The sequence below is a fragment of the Monodon monoceros genome, unplaced genomic scaffold, assembly GCF_005190385.1.
Source record: "Monodon monoceros isolate NGI ecotype Baffin Bay Population unplaced genomic scaffold, NGI_Narwhal_1 Super_Scaffold_2, whole genome shotgun sequence".
In the NCBI taxonomy this organism is placed as follows: Eukaryota; Metazoa; Chordata; class Mammalia; order Artiodactyla; family Monodontidae; genus Monodon; species Monodon monoceros.
In genome coordinates, this window is record NW_021703776.1 from 72,323,617 (window position 1) to 72,346,996 (window position 23,380).

The following is a 23,380-nucleotide window of genomic DNA, read 5'->3' on the forward strand; positions in this document are numbered from 1 at the left end:
AAAGAAGAAAATAAACTGATGATTCACTAAATATAAACTTATTTGTAGCTTCAACATCATGGTAAACAAGAATCAGTCAATATATTAGTAAGAGTAATTGAGAAGTATTTCTAATTTGAAAAACACCAGTTACATTGTGTTTATCTAGAGCTGATGTGGAAAAAAATGGTCAGTGTTTCATACTCTCAACTAAACTCACTCTCATTTCAGAAGAGTCATAGGCAAACAATTGATTCCAAGTAGAATTGGGCAGACAAAGCACAAGATCAGTTCTGTTACTGGTCCAGTAGTAGGGATACTAGTCAGTGTTTGCAAAATGATGAGTAATATGTAAGTGGTGTTTTAACAATAGTAGGTATTAATTGTAATTAACAGGGAAAGCGGCGGGGGGTGGGGGGATGAATTGGGAGATTGGGATTGACATATATACACTAACATGTATAAAATAGATAACTAATAAGAACCTGTTGTATAAAAAAATAAAATAAAATTCAAAAAATAAAAAAAGAAAACCACTGTGCTTGACCAAGCAGCATCTCAAAAAAAAAAAAAAAAAAAAAGCAAAAAACATTGAAAGGTCAAAGTACAGGGTTTTGACATGTACAAAGAGGACTAAAATATGTGCCTGCTTTAAAAAATGATAGAGCAGGGCTTCCCTAGTGGCGCAGTGGTTGAGAGTCCACCTGCCGATGCAGGAGACACAGGTTCGTGCCCCGGTGTGGGAAGATCCCACATGCCACGGAGCGGCTGGGCCCGTGAGCCATGGCCGCTGAGCCTGCGCGTCCGGAGCCTGTGCTCCGCAACGGGAGAGGCCACAACAGTGAGGGGCCCACGTACCGCAAAAAAAAAAAAAAAAAAAAAATGATAGAGCAAATTTTGACGATTATAGTATTTTCTATCTAGATACTTTTTTAGAATCAAATGCTTGCGAAAACATAAGCAGCAATTTCAGACTTTTAGGCAAACAGTGCTTTTTATGATCCTGGGTATGTGATATGATGGTGCAATAATTGCCCCCATGCCTCCTCTCCTATCTCCTTTTGTTTTTAGTGGATTCTGCACAGGAAAACATATTCACCTCAGTGTTGAAAATTTGAAGTTCACCTTTTGTGCACAGTTATAGATCCTAGAAAAGTATACACCAGGACTTTACCACACCTAACAAAAAGTTCTTTATTTTTTAAAAAAAATCCAAATTATTACAGGATCTAGGGTAACCATGGTGTAAACTATATGATATTGAGTATCTTATGACCCTGGTGATAACAATCCAATTGAATGAAGATCAACTCATGAAAAAAGGATTATTAAAGATTTGAAAAGTAAACACCTAAATTTTCATAAGTAAGTATTAATTTAGTATTTGTGTGAGCTTTAGCTATTAAAGCTTTCCCTGCAGTCTCTGGGCTCTCAGAACCAGCTGTTATAGCTCCCAGTGCATTATTTAATACTCTGTATTCTGGGTATTCAAGAACTAGTTAAGAAACAGTCAAATTTTCTATTTTCTCTGCCAGTATATAATAAAGTCTCTGTTCCAGTGAATGGCTGGACAATTATTTTAATAAAAATGTTGACATAGCTTCATTTTACATTTTTTGCTGCTAGCAAGGCTTTCTAAATTCCAGGTAAATCACAAGTCAAACTGAACTATTGTTTGTTTTGTTTGTTTAATGCTCTGTTTCCTTCTAACCTTATTCTTGTCTATCAACCTCAACTCAGTTCCCCAGTGGCTCAGGAAACTCTCAATTGGGATTAGGTAATAGTTTTCACAACCTCTCCCATTCATTAACCCATGTGGACATTCTCAGTCTGTGCACTAGCCTTATTTAAGACCTTCTTAAGTACCATAACCAGCTGCTGGTCTTTGGGTGCACCTAACAACACCTATTTAATCCAGAAATAATATTTCCAAAGAAATCATTTTACCTATCTCAACATTCTTCATTAACACAACCTAATTAAGTCTGCTTCTTCTATGACTTCTCCAGAAGAAAACCTGATCTCATTCATAGTAAATATGAACTTTAAAAATCTTTACTTCTTCTCGCCTACTGCATATACACAAAGCAGAAAACAGAAAATTGTATATTATCATCCCTTACAGGTTTTTTGTTTTATTAGTGTGTTGAAAACAATACCAATAAGATAAAGCTAGATCTCCCTGACTCCATCCTCGTCCCCAAGCAATCTATTTGTTTCCAGACTGCTGCTGGAGTAATACTTCTTGAAAGCCAACCCGTGTATGTAACTGCATCCCTTAAAATAATTTGAGGGTTCCCCAATGGTTTGAGTAAAATCCACACCCTCTAGTATGATATTCAAAGGGTTTCTTAGCTTGGCCCTGGCTATTGCCTGGTGCTCCCCACACTCAGTGGTGTTCTGGCAAATGTTTAACTCTGGGGTCAGGGGGAGTAGAAGCCCCTGATTTGTAATGTTTACTGGTTTAGGTGGTGTAAATACCCCCCCAAGCCAATTTCAAGCAAAGAAGGTAAAGTCACTGAATAAGAGTTAAGAAGAAATGTTCACAGTTGGCTCTGTAAGGTGGTACAAGATGGATCAAGCATACCACTGCCACCCTACCCTACTCTCAACTTTCTTTTTTTGTCTCATTCTTACTCTTTCTTTTTTTTCTTTTTTCTACTCTCTTAGCAAATTTCAATTTTACAATACAGTGTTATCAACTATAGTTACCATGTTATATATTAGATCCTCAGACCTTATTTATCTTTTAATTGAAAGTTTGTAGCGATGAATGGATAAAGAAGATGTGGCACATATATACAATAGAATATTACTCAGCCATGAAAAGAAACAAAATTGAGTTATTTGTAGTGAGATGGATCGTCCTAGAGTCTGTCATACAGAGTGAAATAAGTCAGAAAGAGAAAAACAAATACCCTATGTTAACACATATATATATGGAATCTAAAAAAAAAAAAATGGTACTGATGAACCTAGTTGCAGAGCAGGAATAAAGACGTAGACATAGAGAATGGACTTGAGGACATGGGGTGGGAGGGGGAAGCTGGGGCGAAGTGAGAGTAGCATCGACATATATACACTACCAGATGTAAAACAGATAGCTAGTGGGAAGCAACAGCATAGCACAGGGAGATCAACTCAGTGCTTTGCGATGACCTAGAGGGGTGGGATAGGGAGGGCAGGAGGGAGGCTCAAGAGGGAGGGAATATGGGGACATATGTATGCATATGGCTGATTCACTTTGGTGTACAACAGAAACTAACACAGTATTGTGAAGCAATTGTACTCTGATAAAGATCTATTAAAAAAAAAAGTTTGTACCCTTTTACCAGTCTTTCCCTATTCCCCCACCACCCCAGCCCCTGGCAACCACTTTTCTACTCTGTTTCTATGAATCCAACTTTTTTTTTTTATTCCACGTATAAGTGATATCACACAGCATTTGTTTTTCTTTGACTTATTCCACTTAGCATAGTACCCTCCAGGTTCATCCACATTGTCACAAATGACAGGATTTCCTTCTTTTGTTAAGACTGAATAATATTCCATTGTATATATATGCATATATACCGCATCTTCTTGATCTGTTCATCCATTGATGGACATTTAGGTTTTTTCCGTGTCTTGGCTTTTGTGAATAGTTATGCAATGAACACGGAAGTACAAGTATCTCTTACAGATAATGGTATTGTTTCCTTTGGATAGATACTCAGAAGTGGGATTGCTGGCTCATACGGTAGTTCTGTTTTTAATTTCTTGAGGAACCTTCATAGTGTTTACTGGCAGCACCAGTTTCCATTCCCACCAAAGGTGTACAAGGGTTCCCTTTTCTTCACATTCTAACAAGTATTTGCTATCTCTTGGCTTTTTGATAATAGCCATCCTAATGTGTATGAGGTGATATCTCATTGTGGTTTTAATTTGCATTTCCCTGATGATTAATTTTTCATGTTCCTGTTGGCCATTTGTGTCTTTTTTTGAAAAATGTCTATTCAGGTTCCTTGCCCATCTTTTAATTGTGTTTTGTTTTGCTATTGAGTTGTATGAGCTCCTTGTATATTTTGGACATTAACCCCTTATTGGATATGTGTCAACCTATCATACTTGCAGTTCCCAGAATCCATCAGTCTCTCTCACAGCCCTGCCTTAACACATATTATTTCACCTACCTCAAATTCCCTTTAACACTCATTTTGTCAGGTTAACATTTTCTCCCCATTTTTTTGCAACCCATTAAGGCATTTTCTTCCCCAGAAACTCCTCTCTGGCTTTCCCCTAACTCCTCATTCGGCATAAGCTGCCTTTCCTGTGTACTCCAGTTAGCACCCTTTGTTTATTTCTGTCATATTCTTTACCATACTTCATAGTATTGATAATATGTTCACTGGTCCTTCATTAGCCCCTTGAAGATGTGGCCTATAGCTTTTATCTCCATACCTCTGGTACCTAACAAAATAGCTTGAACAAAATATATATTTATCAAAAGAGCAATTAGTTATGACAAATCCTCATATTTCAGATAATATAATAAAATGCTGATTAGCAAAAATAATCTTAGATAAAACAGTTTTTCTTTCTCTCGCCCAGATCCCTGAAAACTAATTTATAGAATTGGGGACTTTCCAAGAGTTAAAGAGCACTGAAGAAATTCTGGAAAGTTCTATTCACCATAACCTATGCCCCCTTCCTTACACACACACACACACACGTTAATACTTACACACACTCTCCTCCATCCACCAGTTTGGGAGGAAGATGAATCAAAGAACAAAACGGAGAAGAAAAGGACAGTGAATAGACAGAAATTCCAGAGCTTCGTACTTAATCAAAATTGGGAAAACACAATTAAAGCCATTAAAAAGAGAAAGACAGAGTAACCTCTGTGCTCCTTAAGGCTTTCTCAAGCCTTTCAACAGAGCTTCCCCTTTGAGTGGGTGACACGGTCTGTAAGAGGGACTTAGGCAATGCCTTCTAGTGGTCATTGCTCAAGCAGTGGTACCAGTAGAAGCGCCCTCCCATGAAGTTTGCTTTTGGAATCCATAGATTTTCACTACTGACCACCAGTCTATGATTTCAAGTTGAAATGTATGGGCTAAGGAAAAGAAGTTGAGCATGAAAGTCTTTTTCAATACCACCCTTACTGTGGCCACAGAATTAGACTCCACAGTGGCACCACTTCATGGGCAAGAAACTTTCTTGAGCTTGGACTTGATGTAGCTGCAGTAAAATTAGAAGAGAGTTTGGTAAGGGCCTCAGGGGCCTTGGCCAGTGAGAAGGGTGGCCCACAGATTGAGGTTCCTGATAAACAGTTCTGGGCAAGAACAAGTGGAGAAGAGGAGTGAAGAGTCTCACTGCACAATGATAAGATGGAAAGAAGGGATAAGAGGTGATGACAGCGATGGCAGGCTAGAATACAGTCATGGGTTTAAACAACATATTGGGGCACAATTGAAGGACTCTGGTTTCATCCATCTTTCACCTCTCCTGGCCTTCCACTAAGACATTCATCAGCCTGTTTCTACTGAGTGTGACACTGTTAGACACACAAATAGACCATGGCTCTTACACTCTACAGGAGGAACTGCTTCTGTTTTATTGATTAGTGCAGGGTAACTGGTGTTCTGTCTTTTGAGTATCTCTTACATTTCTATGAGTAAGTACATTAAATTTTTTCTGTTAACTGAATAAAGAAAAGCAGAAAACCTCTGTACACTCAGCATTAAAATCTGCCTCACTGAGAACAACTTTCTCTATGAATCACTCTGTCACTCCTGAATGTGATTGAAGGGCAATGTGAAAGCTGCTAACCAAAACCACATGGACTTGGTCTGTTTTAGATCTGATTCACCTTAGGAAATGATGATAAAGAAGCAAACGTTTTAACATTCGGAATGCCAAAGCCCCTATCATTGTAGAATTCTGAGAATTTGAATCCTAAGGATATCTCATGAGGAGAATGGATATATATATTTCACTTATTTATACATGCATTTGTACACATGTGTATGTAAGTCCATACACACATACACATAAAATATATTCTGCTCCAAGTTTTTCTCTCTTCCCGTGTATCAAGACCAGGCTCAACTTTAGCCTCTGCCATGAGCCTTCCCCAGCTGTTTAAGCCCACTCTGATCTCATCCTTATCTAATCTTATAGCATATACTACCTGTACCAGTGTTTTCAGAACTTATCTATCAACAGTGTTCTTTATACGTACTTTGCATTATTAGCTATTTCGTGTGTCTACCTCTTGTCTCCCTATGTGCACAGTGCCTTCAAGGTATATTGAGGGAAAAGCCTGGATTATAGGTAGAAGCATTTGCTAGGGTTTGCAAATTATGACCTATTTTTGTACACCCAGCAAGTTAAGAATGGTTTTTACTTTTTTTTTTTTCTTTGCGGTACGCAGGCCTCTCACTGCTGTGGCCTCTCCCGCTGCGGAGCACAGGCTCCGGATGCGCAGGCTCAGCAGCCATGGCTCACGGGCCCAGCCACTCTGCGGCATGTGGGATCCTCCCGGACCGAGGCACGAACCCGGTCCCCTGCATCGGCAGGCGGACTCTCAACCACTGCGCCGCCAGGGAAGCCCCTACATTTTTAAAAGGTTTAAAAAACACACAGACTAAACTAAAATATGCTACAGGGACCCAATGGCACTCAAAAGCTAGGATTTTTGCTCCCTAACCCTTTACAAAAAAAGGGTGCCAATCCCTGCTTTAGAGAATAATGAAAAATAATAGTGGACAGATAAGAAGTCTGACCTTACTATCTATAAATAATTCTCTTAAATGGGTGTGAGTGTTTCCATTTTAGATTATTTTCTTAATCTAAATAATAAGAATTTTGGACTTTGTCCTTCTAGGTATTATGAAGACCCATTAGACCAACCAACAAAAAATAATAATAACAATAACTATTTAAGTTATTAAGCACAAGGGCATAGACTTAGGCCTTTTCTGTTTGCTTCTGTATTCTTCCAGTTATCCAGAACAGTATTGTGGTATGGCATTATATTACTTTCCTAGAGCTGCCACAACAAATGACCACAAACTTGGTGGCTTAAAACAACAGAAATTTCTTCTCACGTAGTCCTGGAGGCCAAAAGTCCAAAATCAAGATGTCCGTCAAGGTCGTGCTCCCTCTAAAAGTTCTAGGGAAGAATCCTTCCTTGCCTCTTACAGTTCTGGTGGTTCGAGGCATTCCTTAGGTTGTAGCAGCATAACTGAAATCTCTGCCTTCATCTTCACGTGGGCATCTTCCCTGTGTATTTCTCTGTGTCCTCTCCTTTTCTTGGGAAGACACCAGACATTGGACTTAGGGCTCACACTAAATCCAGGACAATTTCATCTCAAGATTCTTAACTAATTACTTGGAAAGAGCCTATTTCCAAATAAGGTCACATTTTGAGGTTCCAGGTGGATATATGACTTTGCGGGGGAACTCTATTCACCCTACTACAGGCTTAGTAAATATTTTCGAATGACTAAATGAAGGAAGAAAGTGACCATTTAATATACTGCTGGCACTGGATTCATTTCATTTGAACCTGGAAACAATTCTATTAGATAGGTGTGTGTTTTTCCGTTTTACAAGTGAACTGAGGCTTGGAGATCTAAGTATCCACTCTAAGTTCACACAGACAATAAGGGCAGGGTCATCCCTGAACGCATGCTCTTCTCCACTAGGCTTGTGAGATTACCAATGACTAAGAAGTGGACTTGAGGAAGGAGATTATGGAATCAAGGAAATCAGACTGTCGGAGGCTAAGTATGAGATTTCCTTTAATTCAGTAGAAAAATTTTTGAGTTGGTAAGTGGATATAAACAATAAAGGAAAAGAAGAAGAGTTAAAGATGGCTGAGACCTGAGGCTTAGGGAGAGGGTGGCTATTGATGCCATATAGAAATAGGAAGCTAGATGCTGGACAGCAGAAACTGACACAGCAGTGTAAAGCAACTATACTCCCATTAAAAAAAAAAAAAAAAAGAGGAAGCTAGAAAGGGAGTCAGTTTGGAAAGAAAAACGATGAGTTTCAATGTCATCAATGGTACATTCAAACTTGGCCTGAAGGCAATTGCAGAGACTGGGCTGGTCCTCAGAACAGAGAATGCGCTTGGGTGTGTGAAGTTAGGTCATCACGAGGCAGCATACATCACCTCGTGAATCACCAGTGTTGAGCCAGCAGCTGGCTGGCCAGATGCCTGGCTATGCTACGTTCATGACTGTCTGAGGCTCTACACACAGCCCGAGAGGATGCCCTTTTTTCCTTCCTAGAGACAATCAACCTTTCTTTAACTGATCCCCCGTTTTGCTCCTCTGCTAGAACTCCAACTGAGGTTTCAGGTTGTTGAAGCCATGAGGCGAGATCACTTCATCAAGGGGAATTCATGGCAGCAAAAATACTGAGGAAGCATCTTTCTTTTAAATCATGACTAAGGCCAACATCAAGCATCCTCTTCATAGCACAAAACAATGTAGTCACATTCTTAGGGTTTGACCATAGCATCCTAATAGTCTGGCCTTGCATTAAAGACCCCAAAGGGAAGGGCCTGCTCTGCCAGAGAGATTCTGCATTTTACAAAGAGTCCAGGCTTCAGTGTTAATATCTTAGACATCTGAGTACAGACTGAGAGAAGTTGAACGAAGCATAAGCAGACCCCTAAGTTCAAAGCTTTGTGTCTCTGCCTGCGGTCAGTTCCACACCACCTGCCTCCAAGTCCCATATAACAAAGAGAAGAGAGCACATGAATGAAATTTAGGGAAATAAGCAAAGTGGAGTTCCTGAAATTAAAGCAGTTGAGTTTTTAGCCAACTATATATCAAGCCTTAGGCAAAGAGGGACTTTCTATTTTGAAATATGTATCCCCCTGAAAACCATTATTACATGTCCAAAGAATTTGTACAAAGTATAATTATGAATAAAGGTAATATTAAATTGCTTCTGTTAATTTAGTCATGGGCAAGTAGGGAAGAGAGCTGGTATGAGTGAACTGTCAAAGATCTCACAAGATAGTACATTTTAAAAAGTCTATCTGCAAGACTGGTTTAAATTATCTATAGATGAGCTAAATTTGCCCTATAGATCAATTAGAAGAATCACTATTTTAAATATATCACATCCTTAATTATACTGAATTAAATGTAATTGCATATTCACTGCATGCATCATAATTTTAATTAGGGGAAACATTTTGAATCAAATACATTGAGGTATATAGCACTTCAGTTTTCTTTTCATTAAAAAAAAAAAGTATACATCTGAGCCAGGTTAAAAAAATATGTCCAGTGCTCGGGAAAAGGTGAAGAAAAACTAAACTATTGTTTCAAGGCTTATGAATTGTAGAGTAATTCCTATTATTTAGCCCTATGACAGTATATAAGCTTTTAGGTTAAGGAAGCAAGTCTTTAACAAGTTTAAAGAAAAACAGAACAGAATGTTTACCATTGGTTCTCAGAGTTGATGTCACATAATTATTTTAGAAGAGGATAAACCTTGCAAAGCTAAATGCTTTTCAAAACTTCTTATAGAATAGGCAGATGTATCTGGAATCTGTGTTTTGAAGCAGCCTCTGGTGGCTGGGGGACAGTGATCATTCATGGCATCTTAAACATAGTGAGCAATCATTTGTTCCAATAGTGGGCTGGTGGCAGTCTGGTGATTCCAAGCCCGGGGGGACTTTGGAAAGTCACCCATGGAGCCACAGCATGGTAGAGCTGGAAGAGAACTTTGAAATCAGTTCTCTCAACCTCTCCCTTTACAGACAAAAAGTAGGTAGCCTAATGTAGTAGTGAAGACCCTAGGGCCAGATGACCTAGGTCATCAACTCAGCAGTCTTGTCCTGCCACTGCTGGTTGTGTGACCTTTCAGTGCCTCAGTTTCCTCCTAGGATTGTTAAGAGGATTCAGTGAGTGAATATTTGGAAAGTGCTTAGAACCATGTCTGACACATTGTACACACTATGAACAAATGTTCGTTAAATAAGTAAAGTAAAACTCAGACCCAGAGAGATCACGTGATTTGCCTGAGTTCATGGGACTCATCAAATCCTAGCTGCGGTAGAACCAGTCCTATCGAGTAGGCATGCTAGTTTTTCTTCCCTCCCTGTCCTTAGACTATCCCTAGAGTGTGCGTTTGCCTCAGAAATACTTTAGGAGCCTGTAAGTAAGTAGCACGATGCAGTATAAGGAAGACACGGTTTGAAATCAACACCTTGGATTCAAGCTCTGATAGTTACTGACAACTCTCTGAACCTCAATTTCCTCACCTGTAGAAATATGATAATCATAACAAACCCAACTCACAGACTTGTTGAGAGGATCAGATGAGATAATGTACTTTGAAAACCATGATCCACCATGCAGATGTTATTTAACACCATTATTGTGAGCTCCTGTGAGCTGAGAAAAGCCTGCTTAGGACATCAAGAAGTTGGGGTGGACTCCAGCTTCAAGATGGCAGAAGAGTAAGACGTGGAGATCACCTTCCTCCCCACAAATACATCAAAAATACATCTACATGTGGAACAACTCCTACAGAACACCTACTGAACGCTGGCAGAAGACCTCAAACCTCCCAAAAGGCAAGAAACTCCCCACATAACTGGGTAGGGTAAAAGAAAAAACAGAGACAAAAGAATAGCGACGGGACCTGCACCAGTGGGAGGTAACTGTGAAGGAAGAAAGGTTTCCACACACTAGGAGGCCCCTTGGCGGGCAGAGACGGCGAGTGGCAGAGTGGGGAAGCTTCGGGGCCACCGAGGAGAGCGCAGCAACAGGGGTGTGGAGGGCAAAGCAGAGAGATTCCCGCACAGAGGATTGCTACCAACCAGCACTCACCAGCCCAAGAGGCTTGTCTGCTCACCCACCGGGACGGGTGGGGCCTGGGAGCTGAGGCTCGGGCTTTGGTCGGATCCTAGGGAAAAGACTGGGGTTGGCTGCCTGAACACAGCCTGAGGGGGGTCTAGTGCACCACAGCTAGCTGGGAGGGAGTCTGGGAAAAAGTCTGGAGCTGCCGAAGAGGCAAGAGACTTTGTCTTGCCTCTCTGTTTCATGGTGCACGAGGAGAGGGGATTCAGAGCACCGTGTTAGGGAGCTCCAGAGACAGGCGTGAGCCGCGCCTATCAGCACAGACCCCAGAGACGGGCATGAGACGCAAAGGCTGCTGCTGCCGCCACCAAGAAGCCTGTGTGCAAGCACAGGTCACTATACACACCTCCCCTCTTGGGAGCCTGTGCAGCCCGCCACTGCCAGGGTCCTGAGATCCAGGGACAACTTCCCCAGGAGAACACACGGCGGCCTCAGGCTGGTACAATGTCATGCTGGCCTCTGCTGCTGCAGGCTCGCCCCACATCCGTACCCCTCCCTCCCCCCAGCCTGAGTGAGCCAGAGCCCCTGAATCAGCTGCTCCTTTAACCCAGTCCTGTCTGAGCGGGAACAGACGCCCTCAGGTGACCTACACGCAGAGGCGGCGCCAAATCCAAAGCTGAACCCCGGGAGCTGTGCAAACAAAGAAGAGAAAGGGAAATCTCTCCCAGCAGCCTCAGGAGCAGCGGATTAAATCTCCACAATCAAATTGATGTACCCTGCATCTGTGGAATACCTGAATAGACAATGAATCATGCCAAATTGAGGAGGTGGACTTTGGGAGCAACGATATATTTTTTTTTTTTCCCTTTTTCTCTTTTTGTGAGTGTGTATGTATATGCTTCTGTGTGTGATTTTCTCTGTATAGCTTTCTTTTACCATTTGTCCTATGGTTCTGTCAGTCCTTTTTTTTTTTTTTTTTAGTTTAGTTTTGTTTTCTTAGTATACTTTTTAGTACTTGTTATCATCGGTGCACTTGTTTGTTGGTTTGGTTGCTCTCTTCTTTCTTGCTTTTTTTTTTTTTTTTTTACTTAAAAAATTGTTTAATAGTCATTTTTTGTTTTAATAACTATTTTATTTCATTTTATCTTCTACTTTGTTTCTTCCTTTTTTTTTCCCCTTTTATTCTGAGCCGTGTGGATGACAGGCTCTTGCTACTCCAGCCAGGCATCAGAGCTGTGCCTCTGAGGTGGGAGAGCCAAGTTCAGGACACTGGTCCACAAGAGACCTCCCAGCTCCAAGTAATATCAAACAGCGAAAGCTCTCCCAGAGATCTCCATCTCAATGCTAAGACACAACTACACTCAACGACCAGCAAGCTACAGTGCTGGACACCCTGTGCCAAACAATTAGCAAGACAGGAACACAATGCTATGCATTGGCAGAGAGGCTGCCTAAAATCATAATAAGGCCACAGACACCCCAAAAAACACCAGCAGGTGTGGACCTGCCCACCAGAAAGACAAGATCCAGCCTCATCCACTAGAACACAGGCACTAGTCCCCTCCACCAGGAAGCCTACACAACCCACTGAACCAACCTTAGCCACTGGGGACAGACACCAAAAACAACACAAAATACGAACCTGCAGGCTGCAAAAAGGAGACCCCAAACATAGTAAGTTAAGCAAAATGAGAAGACAGAGAAACACACAGCAGATGAAGGAGCAAGGCAAAAACACACCAGGCATAACAAATGAAGAGGAACTAGGTAGTCTACCTGTAAAAGAATTCAGAATAATGATAGTAAACATGATCCAAAATCCTGGAAATAGAATGAAGAAAATACAAGAAACGTTTAACAAGGACCTAGAAGAACTAAAGAGCAAACAAACAGTGATGAACAACACAATAAATGAAATTAAAAATTCTCTAGAGGGATCCATAGCAGAAAAACTGTGGCAGAAGAACGGATAAGTGACCGGGAAGATAAAATAGTGGAAATAACTACTGCAGAGCAGAATAAAGAAAAAAGAATGAAAAGAATTGAGGACAGTCTCAGAGACATCTGGGACAACATTAAACGCAACAACATTCAAATTATTGGCGGTCCCAGAAGAAGAAGAGAAAAAGAAAAAGGATGAGAAAATATTTGAAGAGATTATAGTTAAAAACTTCCCTAATATGGGAAAGGAAATAGTTAATCAAGTCCAGGAAGCACAGAGAGTCCCATACAGGATACATCCAAGGAGAAACACACCAAGACACATATTAACCAAACTATCAAAAATTAAATACAAAGAAAAAATATTAAAAGCAGCAAGGGAAAAACGACAAATAACGCACAAGGGAATCCCCATAAGGTTAACAGCTGATCTTTTAGCAGAAACTCTGCAAGCCAGAAGGGAGTGGCAGGACATATTTAAATTGATGAAGGAGAAAAACCTACAACCAAGATTACTCTACCCAGCAAGGATCTCATTCAGATTAGACAGAGAAATTAAAACCTTTACCGACAAGCAAAAGCTAAGAGAATTCAACACCAACCAACCAGCTTTACAACAAATGCTAAAGGAACTTCTCTAGGCAGGAAACACAAGAGAAGGGAAAGACCTACAATAACAAACCTAAAACAATTAAGAAAATGGGAATAGGAACATACATATTGATAATTACCTTAAGTGTAAATGGATTAAATTCTCCAACCAAAAGACATAGACTGGCTGAATGGATACAAAAACAAGACCCATATATATGCTGTCTACAAGAGACCCACTTCAGACCTAGGGACACATACAGACTGAAAGTAAGAGGATGGAAAAACATATTCCATGCAAATGGAAATCAAAAGAAAGCTGGAGTAGCAATTCTTATGTCAGACAAAATAGACTTTAAAACAGAGACTATTACAAGAGACAAAGAAGGACACTACATAATAATCAAGGAATCGATCCAAGAGGAAGATATAACAATTGTAAATATATAAGCACCCAACATAGGAGCACCTCAATACATAAGGCAAATACTAACAGCCATAAAATGGGAAATCGACAGTAACACAATCATAGTAGGGGACTTTAACACGCCACTTTCACCAATGGACAGATCATCCAAACTGAAAATAAATAAGGAAACACAAGTTTTAAATGATACAATAAACAAGATGGACTTAATTGATATTTATAGCACATTCCATCCAAAAACAACAGAATACACATTCTTCTCAAGTGCTCATGGAACATTCTCCAGGATAGATCATATCTTGGGTCACAAATCAAGCCTTGGTAAATTTAAGAAAATTGAAATCGTATCAAGTATCTTTTCCGACCACAACGCTATGAGACTAGATATCAATTACAGGAAAAAATCTGTAAAAAATACAAACACATGGAGACTAAACAATACACTATTTAATAACCAAGAGATCACTGAAGAAATCAAAGAGGAAGTCAAAAAAATACCTAGAAACAAATGACAATGAAAACACGATACCCAAAACCTGTGGGATGCAGCAAAAGCAGTTCTAAGAGGGCAGTTTATAGCAATACAATCCTACCTTAAGAAACACCTCAAATAACCACCTTACACCTAAAGCAATTAGAGAACGAAGAACCCCAAAGTTAGCAGAAGGAAAGAAATCATAAATATCAGAAATAAATGAAAAATAAATGAAGGAAACAATATCAAAGATCAATAAAACTAAAAGCTGGTTCTTTGACAAGATAAACAAAACTGATAAACCATTAGCCAGATTCATCAAGAAAAAAAGGGAGAAGACAAATCAATAGAAATAGAAATGAAAAAGGAGAAGTAACAACTGACACTGCCGAAATACAAAGGATCATGAGAGATTACTACAAGCAACTCTATGCCAGTAAAATGGACAACCTGGAAGAAATGGACGAATTCTTAGAAATGCACAACCTTCCGAGACTGAACCAGGAAGAAATAGAAAATATGAACAGACCAATCAAAAGCACTGAAATTGAAACTGTGATTAAAAATCTTCCAACAAACAAGAGCCCAGGACCAGATGGCTTCACAGGAGAATTCTATCAAACATTTAGGGAAGAGCTAACGCCTATCCTTCTCAAACTCTTCAAAATATAGCAGAGGGAGAAACACTCCCAAACTCATTCTACGAGGCCACCATCACCCTGATACCAAAACCAGACAAAGATGTCACAAAGAAAGAAAACTATAGGCCAATATCACTGATGAACATAGCTGCAAAAATCCTCAACAAAATACTAGCAAAGAGAATCCAACAGCACATTAAAAGGATCATACACCATGATCAAGTGGGGTTTATCCCAGGAATGCAAGGATTCTTCATTATACGCAAATCAATCAATGTTATACACCATATTAACTATTTGAAGGAGAAAAACCATATGATCATCTCAATAGATACAGAGAAAGCTTTGGACAAAATTCAACACCCATTTATGATAAAAACCCTGCAGAAAGTAGGCATAGAGGGAACTTTCCTCAACATAATAAAGGCCATATATGACAAACCCACAGCCAACATCATCCTCAATAGTGAAAAACTGAAACCATTTCCACTAAGATCAGGAACAAGACAAGGTTGCCCACTCTCACCACTGTTATTCACCATAGTTTTGGAGGTTTTAGCCACAGCAACCACAGAAGAAAAGGAAATAAAAGGAATCCAAATCAGAAAAGAAGAAGTAAAGCTGTCACTGTTTGCAGATGACATGATACTATACATAGGGAATCCTAAAGATGCTACCAGAAAACTGCCAGAGCTAATCAATGAATTTGGTAAAGTAGCAGGATACAACGTTAATGCACAGAAATCTCTTGCATTCCTATACACTAATGATGAAAAATCTGCAAGTGAAATTAAGAAAACATTCCCATTTACCATTGCAACAAAAAGAATCAAATAACTAGGAATAAACCTACCTAAGGAGACAAAAGACCTATATGCAGAAAACTATAAGACACTGATGAAAGAAATTAAAGATGATACAAATAGATGGAGAGATATACCATGTTCTTGGATTGGAAGAATCAGCATTGTGAAAATGACTATACTACCCAAAGCAAACTACAGAGTCAATGGAATCCCTATCAAACTACCACTGGCATTTTTCACAGAACTAGAACAAAAAAATTCACAATTTTTATGGGAACACGAAAGACCCTGAATAGCCAAAGCAATCTTGAGAAAGAAAAACGGAGCTGGTGAAATAAGTCTTCCTGACTTCAGACTATCCTACAAAGCTGCAGTAATCAAGACAGTATGGTACTGGCACAGAAACAGAAATATAGATCAATGGAACAGGATAGAAAGCCCAGAGGTAAACCCACACACATATCTTTGATAAAGGAGGCAAGAATGTAGAGTGGAGAAAAGACAGCCTCTTCAATAAGTGGTGCTGGGAAAACTGGACAGCTACATATAAAAGAATGAAATTAGAACACTCTCTAACACCACGCACAAAAATAAACTCAAAATGGATTAAAGACCTAAATGTAAGGCCAGACACTATAAAACTCTTAGAGGAAGACATAGGCAGAATACTCTGTGACATAAATCACAGCAATATCCTTTTTGCCCCACCTCCTAGAGAAATGGAAATAAAAACAAAAATAAACAAATGGGACCTAATGAAACTTAAAAGCTTTTGCACAGCAAAGGAAACCATAGACAAGGCGAAAAGACAACCCTCAGAATGGGAGAAAATATTTGCAAATGAAGCAACTGACAAAGGATTAATCTCCAAAATGTACAAGCAGCTCATGCAGCTCAATATCAAAACAACAAACAACCCAATCCAAAAATGGGCAGAAGACCTAAATAGACATTTCTCCAAAGAAGATATACAGATTGCCAACAAACACATGAAAGAATGCTCAACATCATTAATCATTAGAGAAATGCAAATCAAAACTTCAACGAGGTATCGTCTCTCACCGGTCAGAATGGCCATCATCAAAAAATCTACAAACAATAAATGCTGGAGAGGGTGTGGAGAAAAGGGAACCCTCTTGCACTGTTGATGGTTATGTAAATTGATACAGCCACTATGGAGAACAGTTTGGAGATTCCTTAAAAAACTAATAATAGAACTACCATATGACCCAGCAATCCCACTACTGGGCATATACCGTGAGAAAACCATAATTCAAAAAGAGTCATGTACCAAAATGTTCACTGCAGCTCTGTTTACAATAGCCAGGACATGGAAGCAACCTAAGTGTCCATCAACAGATGAACAGATAAAGAAAATGTGGCACATGTATACAATGGAATATTACTCAGCCATAAAAAGAAACGAAATTGAGTTATTTGTAGTGAGGTGGATGGATCTAGAGTCTGTCACACAGAGTGAAGTAAGTCAGAAAGCGAAAAACAAATACCGTATGCTAACACATATATATGGAATCTAAAAAAAAAAAATTGTCATGAGGAACCTAGGGAATAAAGACACAGACCTACTAGAGAATGGACTTGAGGGTACGGGGAGGGGGAAGGGTAAGCTGGGACAAAGTGAGAGAGTGGCATGGACATATATACATTACCAAACGTAAAATAGCTAGTGGGAAGCAGCCGCATAGCACCGGGAGATCAGCTCCGTGCTTTGTGACCACCTAGAGGGGTGGGAGGGAGGGAGACGCAAGAGGGAAGAGATATGGGAACATATGCATATGTATAACTGATTCACTTTGTTATAAAGCAGAAACTAATACACCATTTTAAAACAATTATACTCCAATAAAGATGTTAAAGAAAAAAAAAGTTGGGGTGGAGAGAGTAGTTAATCGGCTCTCTTCACTTTCTTACCTCCCATTTATTCACTGTTTTCTTTAAAATTTATTTTTATAATGATATAGTAATATATACAAAAGAATAATGTACTATATACATGTATGTATTGTGAGTGTGTATGCAAAATAAAACAGATACTGATTCTCTACCACGAAGCTGAAAAAAGAGAATATTACCAATGCCTTTGAAGGCCTCATGTGTCGCACCCAGTCTTATTCCTACCCTCCTGCCCCAGAAAAGTGGGTAAACGGCAATTGTGAATTGTTTGTTCATCTTTCCCTTGCCTTTACTTGTGCTACACATGTGTATAACCTAAACAACGTATTGTACTGGATGATTTTATTTCTTATTTCTTTTTCCCTCTTGACTCAAGTATCTTGAGCTCTATGGTATCTTCCTGTGCCCTTGTACTATCCACTATTCTTATTCTTTGTCACTATTTCCCCTCCCCCATCCAATAAAACACATTACTTTTTTTTTTTTAGCTGAGTTGGGTCTTAGTTGCCGCATAGGCTTTCTCTAGTTGCAGCAAGCGGGGGCTACTCTTTGTTAAGGTGCGCAGACTTCTCATTGCAGTGGCTTCTCTTGTTGCAGAGCACAGGCTCTAGGCGCAGAGGCTTCAGTGGTTGTGGCACACAGGCTCAGTAGTTGTGGCTCGCGGGCTCTAGAGCACAGGCTCAGTATTTGTGGTGCACCGGCTTTGTTGCTCCGCGATATGTGGGATCTTCCCGGACCAGGAATCGAACCGTGTTCCTTTCATTGGCAGGCGGATTCTTAACCCCTGCACCACCAGGGAAGTCCCAAAACACATTACTTCTGTCATTCAAAAGACATCGTAAAGAGAGACTTTAGGAGAGAGCCAGGCTTCAGGTTTACATGAGCAGGGAGTGGGTGTCAGTGGCCAGCGGGAGGGGGCCATCAGCTGCCAAAGTAAATGCAAGAATCCAAAAATGGGAAGGGTCTTGTGTCAGGATAGTCACTCTGAGATTCCCATGGTGTCCTAGATGTCCTAGATGATGTTAATCAAGGCAGGTTAGGATGTCATACTAAGGAGACTGGACTTTTCCTGCAGGCCTTTGGGAAGCAATTAAAATTTTGAAGAAGGAAGTAACTGCTTCAAGGCAGATGAGATGGGAGACAGGAAGGCCAGTGAGGAACACCTGTCCTGGGGCAGGCATGCAGGGGTGGCTGGAGAGCTGCACAGGAGAAACACTGCAGACAGAGTTGAGCGAGACCTAGCAACTGCTTGGATGTGAGAGATGCTGGAGAAAGAGGAGTTGGTGATGGCTGAAATTTCGAGTGACCGGGATGGAATAATGTTCGTTAACCAAAGTAGGTGACAAAGAGGTAAATTTGATTTGAGAGCCATGCTAACTAGAGCAGCCCAAAATGCTAGTGGTCATCTCTGTGCCATGGTCCAGAAAATAATGATTAATTCCAGCCTTTCTCTCAGAAAAGGAATCAGGGGTGGGCAAATCTATCAATACATTTCCTTCTTTGAAGCGTTGTGGGTTTACGTGTTAAATGATAACTTTCGTTAAGTGATTCCAACTCTCTTAGAGTTACAACTTCCCTAGCTTTCAGTTTCTCATATATAAAGTGAGGGACTGGAGTAAGATGGTCTCTAAGGCCCTTTCCATTTTTCTAATTGTACAACTCTCGGAACTTTGCCCAGAATAGTAAACAGTAGCAAAAGCAATTCATGAGCTTGAGAGTCAGAGAGAGTTAAATTCGAATGCCTGTTCCAGTGTGAGCCTGTGGCCGCCACCTTTGGCTGCCCTGCGTCTCCTCCTGAAACTCAGTGTGATAAAACCTCACAGGGCTGCTGTGAGTCTGCTTGTACGTGAAAATGCCCAACTCAGTGCCTGGCACAGTGTAGGTGCAGGGTAAAGATTGATTTCCTCCCTCCCTTCCTTCCTTCCTTCCTTCTTCCTCCCTTTGTTACCAAAGAGAGAGCATTAGTCTGGCTCCTCAACTGGTGCTGGGGGAAAACTTTCTCTGTAGGCTCTTCTGCAGTGCCCCAAAGGAGCTGTTGTACCAGAGAACTGCTTTTCACCAGCTATGTTCACTTTTACCCCAAAACACGAGACCTTTGGCTTTAAGAGAAGCACGAGTGGCAAGGAGACCCCCGGCAGTGGGTCTGTAGTTGTTCTTCCAGCTGGACGCAGTCCCACTCCAACATCACACCAGGAACTGTGTGTAAAGTGGTGAGAAGTCACCCCATCTTTCCTGCACAAATGAGCAACAAACACATTCACTCGTTACCTGTAAGGGACATGGTGAATCAGATGGAGTATTTACAAGATACCTTACCTTTGCAATGCTGAGAGTTTAAACCAAGGCTCCCCCTAATAGCTAAAGGTCTAACTATTCAAGCATAACGACAGCCCGCAGCTCTGTAAGCCAGTTCCTGCCACCCTGACCCCAGGCATCGAGTTTATCACGATTCTCAGCAGGAAGAGACAAGGAGTAGTCCCCCTCTCCTGCAGTGAACACTGGAATGTTACGTTTTCCTCGAAGTTAGTGCCCCTCTCCTGCAGATCTCAGCTGAGGAGAAAATGAAAAAGAAAAAGGTTGGGGTCCCCTGGCTTCTGAAATTTGAATGCCACTTGACCCTGACATAATGTTTGGTTTTCGGCTCCATTGCACAATTTTTTAAGATCAAGGAGTTCTGTACATCCTATTCCAACATTGTTCAGTGTTTCTATACTTCGGAATTTGTTTGTGGGGGGGGGGGGGGGATAGGAATCCCTCTCAGTCCTTGAGGAAGTACCATTTAGAGACCTTACTGTTTCCTGAAGGAGAAGCCTTGAAGTGTGGAATATAAATATTGCGTTAACTCTGATGCAGAGTTCTACACTTCTTAAGCCTTACATGTGAGAAAACAGACACATAGAAGCTAAAGTTCTGGTCCTGTTTCTCTCCCTTCATTTAGAAAAGATCAGTGAGGTCCTGCAGGTTTGCAGACACTCAGATGCATCTAAACCTCTGTTCTCCAGCTCGCCCTATTCAGCAAGGCAGACCGCAAAGCAAGCTGGGTAGGCAAATGAGCTTTATGCCTGGTTACTTTGCAGATTGGAGTATAATTGCATTAATTTTTCAGCAGGCAGTTGTTAAATACCTACAGTGTGCTAGGCAGTGTACACAGTGGGGATAAAAGATAAATGAGACAGTTCCTGGACTCTTGTTGATAGTAGGCTGCTACTAGTTTACAACCTAAGACTCTACTCCACAATTTGCCAATTGTTTTATATGCTGATGAATCCATCATATCTCTACCAGCACCGAACCCCAAGTCAAGTCTGAGGCTTTAAAGTTCCCAGAATGCCACCTAGACATTGGAAAAAAGGGAGAACAAGAAATGAACAAAATCACAGAAGCTGACTCTGAAGAGCAGCCACCTCTATAACGGAGTACTTCAGAAGGGCTTTGATTTAAAAATGTCCTCTGCTCCTTTAAGAAGCTTCCCTAGTTCTAGCACTCTCTGCAAAATGGATGATTGATCACCAATGGAAACTTAATTACCAATTAATTGGTAACTATTGAACTGACAGTACATCTCAGTTATCTGCTACTCCTCAGAGCAATCTATAGCACTTTAGTGAAGAAAAGTTTCCAATTAAATAGTAAAATAGCACTCACAAATATATCAAAAAATGTCTAGAACTAGAACATCTTATTAGAAGTCATAGGTTTAGCATCTCTGAGACTCTCTGTTTGCTAACGTATCACCATTTAAAATAAAAAAGTAGTTGTTGCTATATAAAACAGGATGTTAGGTGATATTTAACCATAAAAGTTAATACATGTAAGAACTTTGCATTCTATGTGACAGAAGTTTGACATTAAGGAGTAAGATTATTTTACATAAGGGTAACTAAATTTTTTATTTCAGTTTGTTCTTAAGCACTAAGTTGGTTTGAAATATGCTCTAACAATTTTCTGATTATTACAAATATAGTAGGACAATAATAGAAAATCTCTAATCTTCAAATCATTTTCCTGGACTTGTAGCTACATACAAAGATGTGTAAAACTGAGCTGTTTCTCTCTTTCTTCAAGTTAGACTTTGTCTTCTTTATACACCTTCTTGCCCCCCATTATCTTCCCCAAAGTTACCAATTTGCAATTATCTTGTCAGGACAGTCGGGGTCAGTCACTCCATTTGTCCCTTATAAACTCATAAACTATCCCTATTCCTGAAAAAAAAAATAGCTTTAGTAATATTGGTTCATATCTTCACACTCATTCCCCATCTACCCATAATTGATTTACTTACTTGTTCATTTATTCAGTTAGTATTTATTAAACATCTACTATGTGTGATATTTCATCTACTACTAGCAATACAGTGGTAAACAAGCAGGGTCCCTAAAGACAGGGAGCCATTTGGGAGAAGTCTCACATCACTCTTATATCACACAAGCGAATAGTAGTTGCAGCTATAATGAGTGCTATTTCACATAGTGAATGGTATTATGACAGTCTGTAATAGAAGCATTTGACCTAGATATTGGGGTCAGGGCAGGCCTTCTGAGGAACTGATGACAAGCTGAGATCTGAAGGAGGCATTGGAGGTGGAAGGAGCATTCCAGGCAGAGGGAACAGCATGTGCAGAGGCCCTGTCATGGAGGACACATAGCTATTTAGAGAACTAAGAGAAGGCCAGCTCACTAGAGCATAGAGAGCAAGGAAGAACACAGCGCAGGGTGAGTCTGGAGAATTTGAGCAGGAACCAGATGATGCAGGATCCAATGGGGCATGTTAAAAGTTTTGTCCTTGATCCGAAGAGCAATGGGGAAATGTTCAGTGTTTTAAGCAGAGTGACATGATGAGATTTGTGGTTTAAAAAGAAAATTTGGCTGCAGTGTGGAGAATGGACCTAGAAAGAGATTAGATGAGATTGGACGGGGTAGGTCCAGTTAAGAAGCCATTGTCATAGTTCAGGAAAGGATGGAGGTGCCTTCGATGAAGGTTGCTGTGGTAGAGATAGAGAAAACTGTAGAGACCCAGGAGATATTTAGAAAGTGCAATTGATGGGAATTGGTGATGGACTGTGTATGGGGAGGAATGACGGATGACACTTAGATTTCTGACTTGTGCACCTGGAGAAATGGTGCAGCCATTTGCTGGGGTGCTTTATATCACAAGGTCAGGCATGGGGGAAGATTGTGGTTTCTACTTTGGTCATGTTGAGCCTGAGGTCTTTGAAACATCTGAGTTCAGATTTCATAGGCAGTTTGATAAATGCACAGTCAGCTCAGAGGAGCAAGTTAGCCTGGAGGTACAAATGTGAGTGTCAACTAAATAGAGTAAAACTGAGATATTCTGGGTGGGGAGTATGAAGAGTGAGTGAGCAGAGGAGCAGCCCTAGGATGGAGTCTTGAGAAACTCTAACATTGACAGGCAAGCATGGATGGTCCTGCAAAGGAGACAAATGTTACAGTCTGAGAAGTAGTAGAAGGAATATCAGCAGACTGAGGTGTCAAGGTGAAGGGAGGGATCCACAGTACTTAAATTGTCATATATTAGTGAACAATATTCTTTAAATCCTTTCACTTAAAGTTAAAGCTAAAAGATAAATACCTGATTTAGTGGTAATTGCCTTTTAGTTAGCTGGTTAACAAAGCATTTGATGCACAACTTTTACATTTTTTGAGCCTTTTACCATAATGAGGACAAATACTCTGTGTTCTCTGTGCTGGGTTCTATTATAAGAGATTTCTGTAAACTAGCTCATTTAATCTTTACAACAGCTCTGTAAGGTAAGTACATTTCTGTAATTCTCTCAA

General features: G+C 40.3%; 1 protein-coding gene across 2 annotated transcripts in view; it reads left to right on the forward strand.

Moving 5' to 3' along the window:
* The window catches only part of MET (MET proto-oncogene, receptor tyrosine kinase), a 154,064-nt gene that overhangs the window by 45,241 nt on the left and 85,443 nt on the right, over window positions 1-23,380 (forward strand). The gene's annotated exons all lie outside the window — the stretch shown is intronic.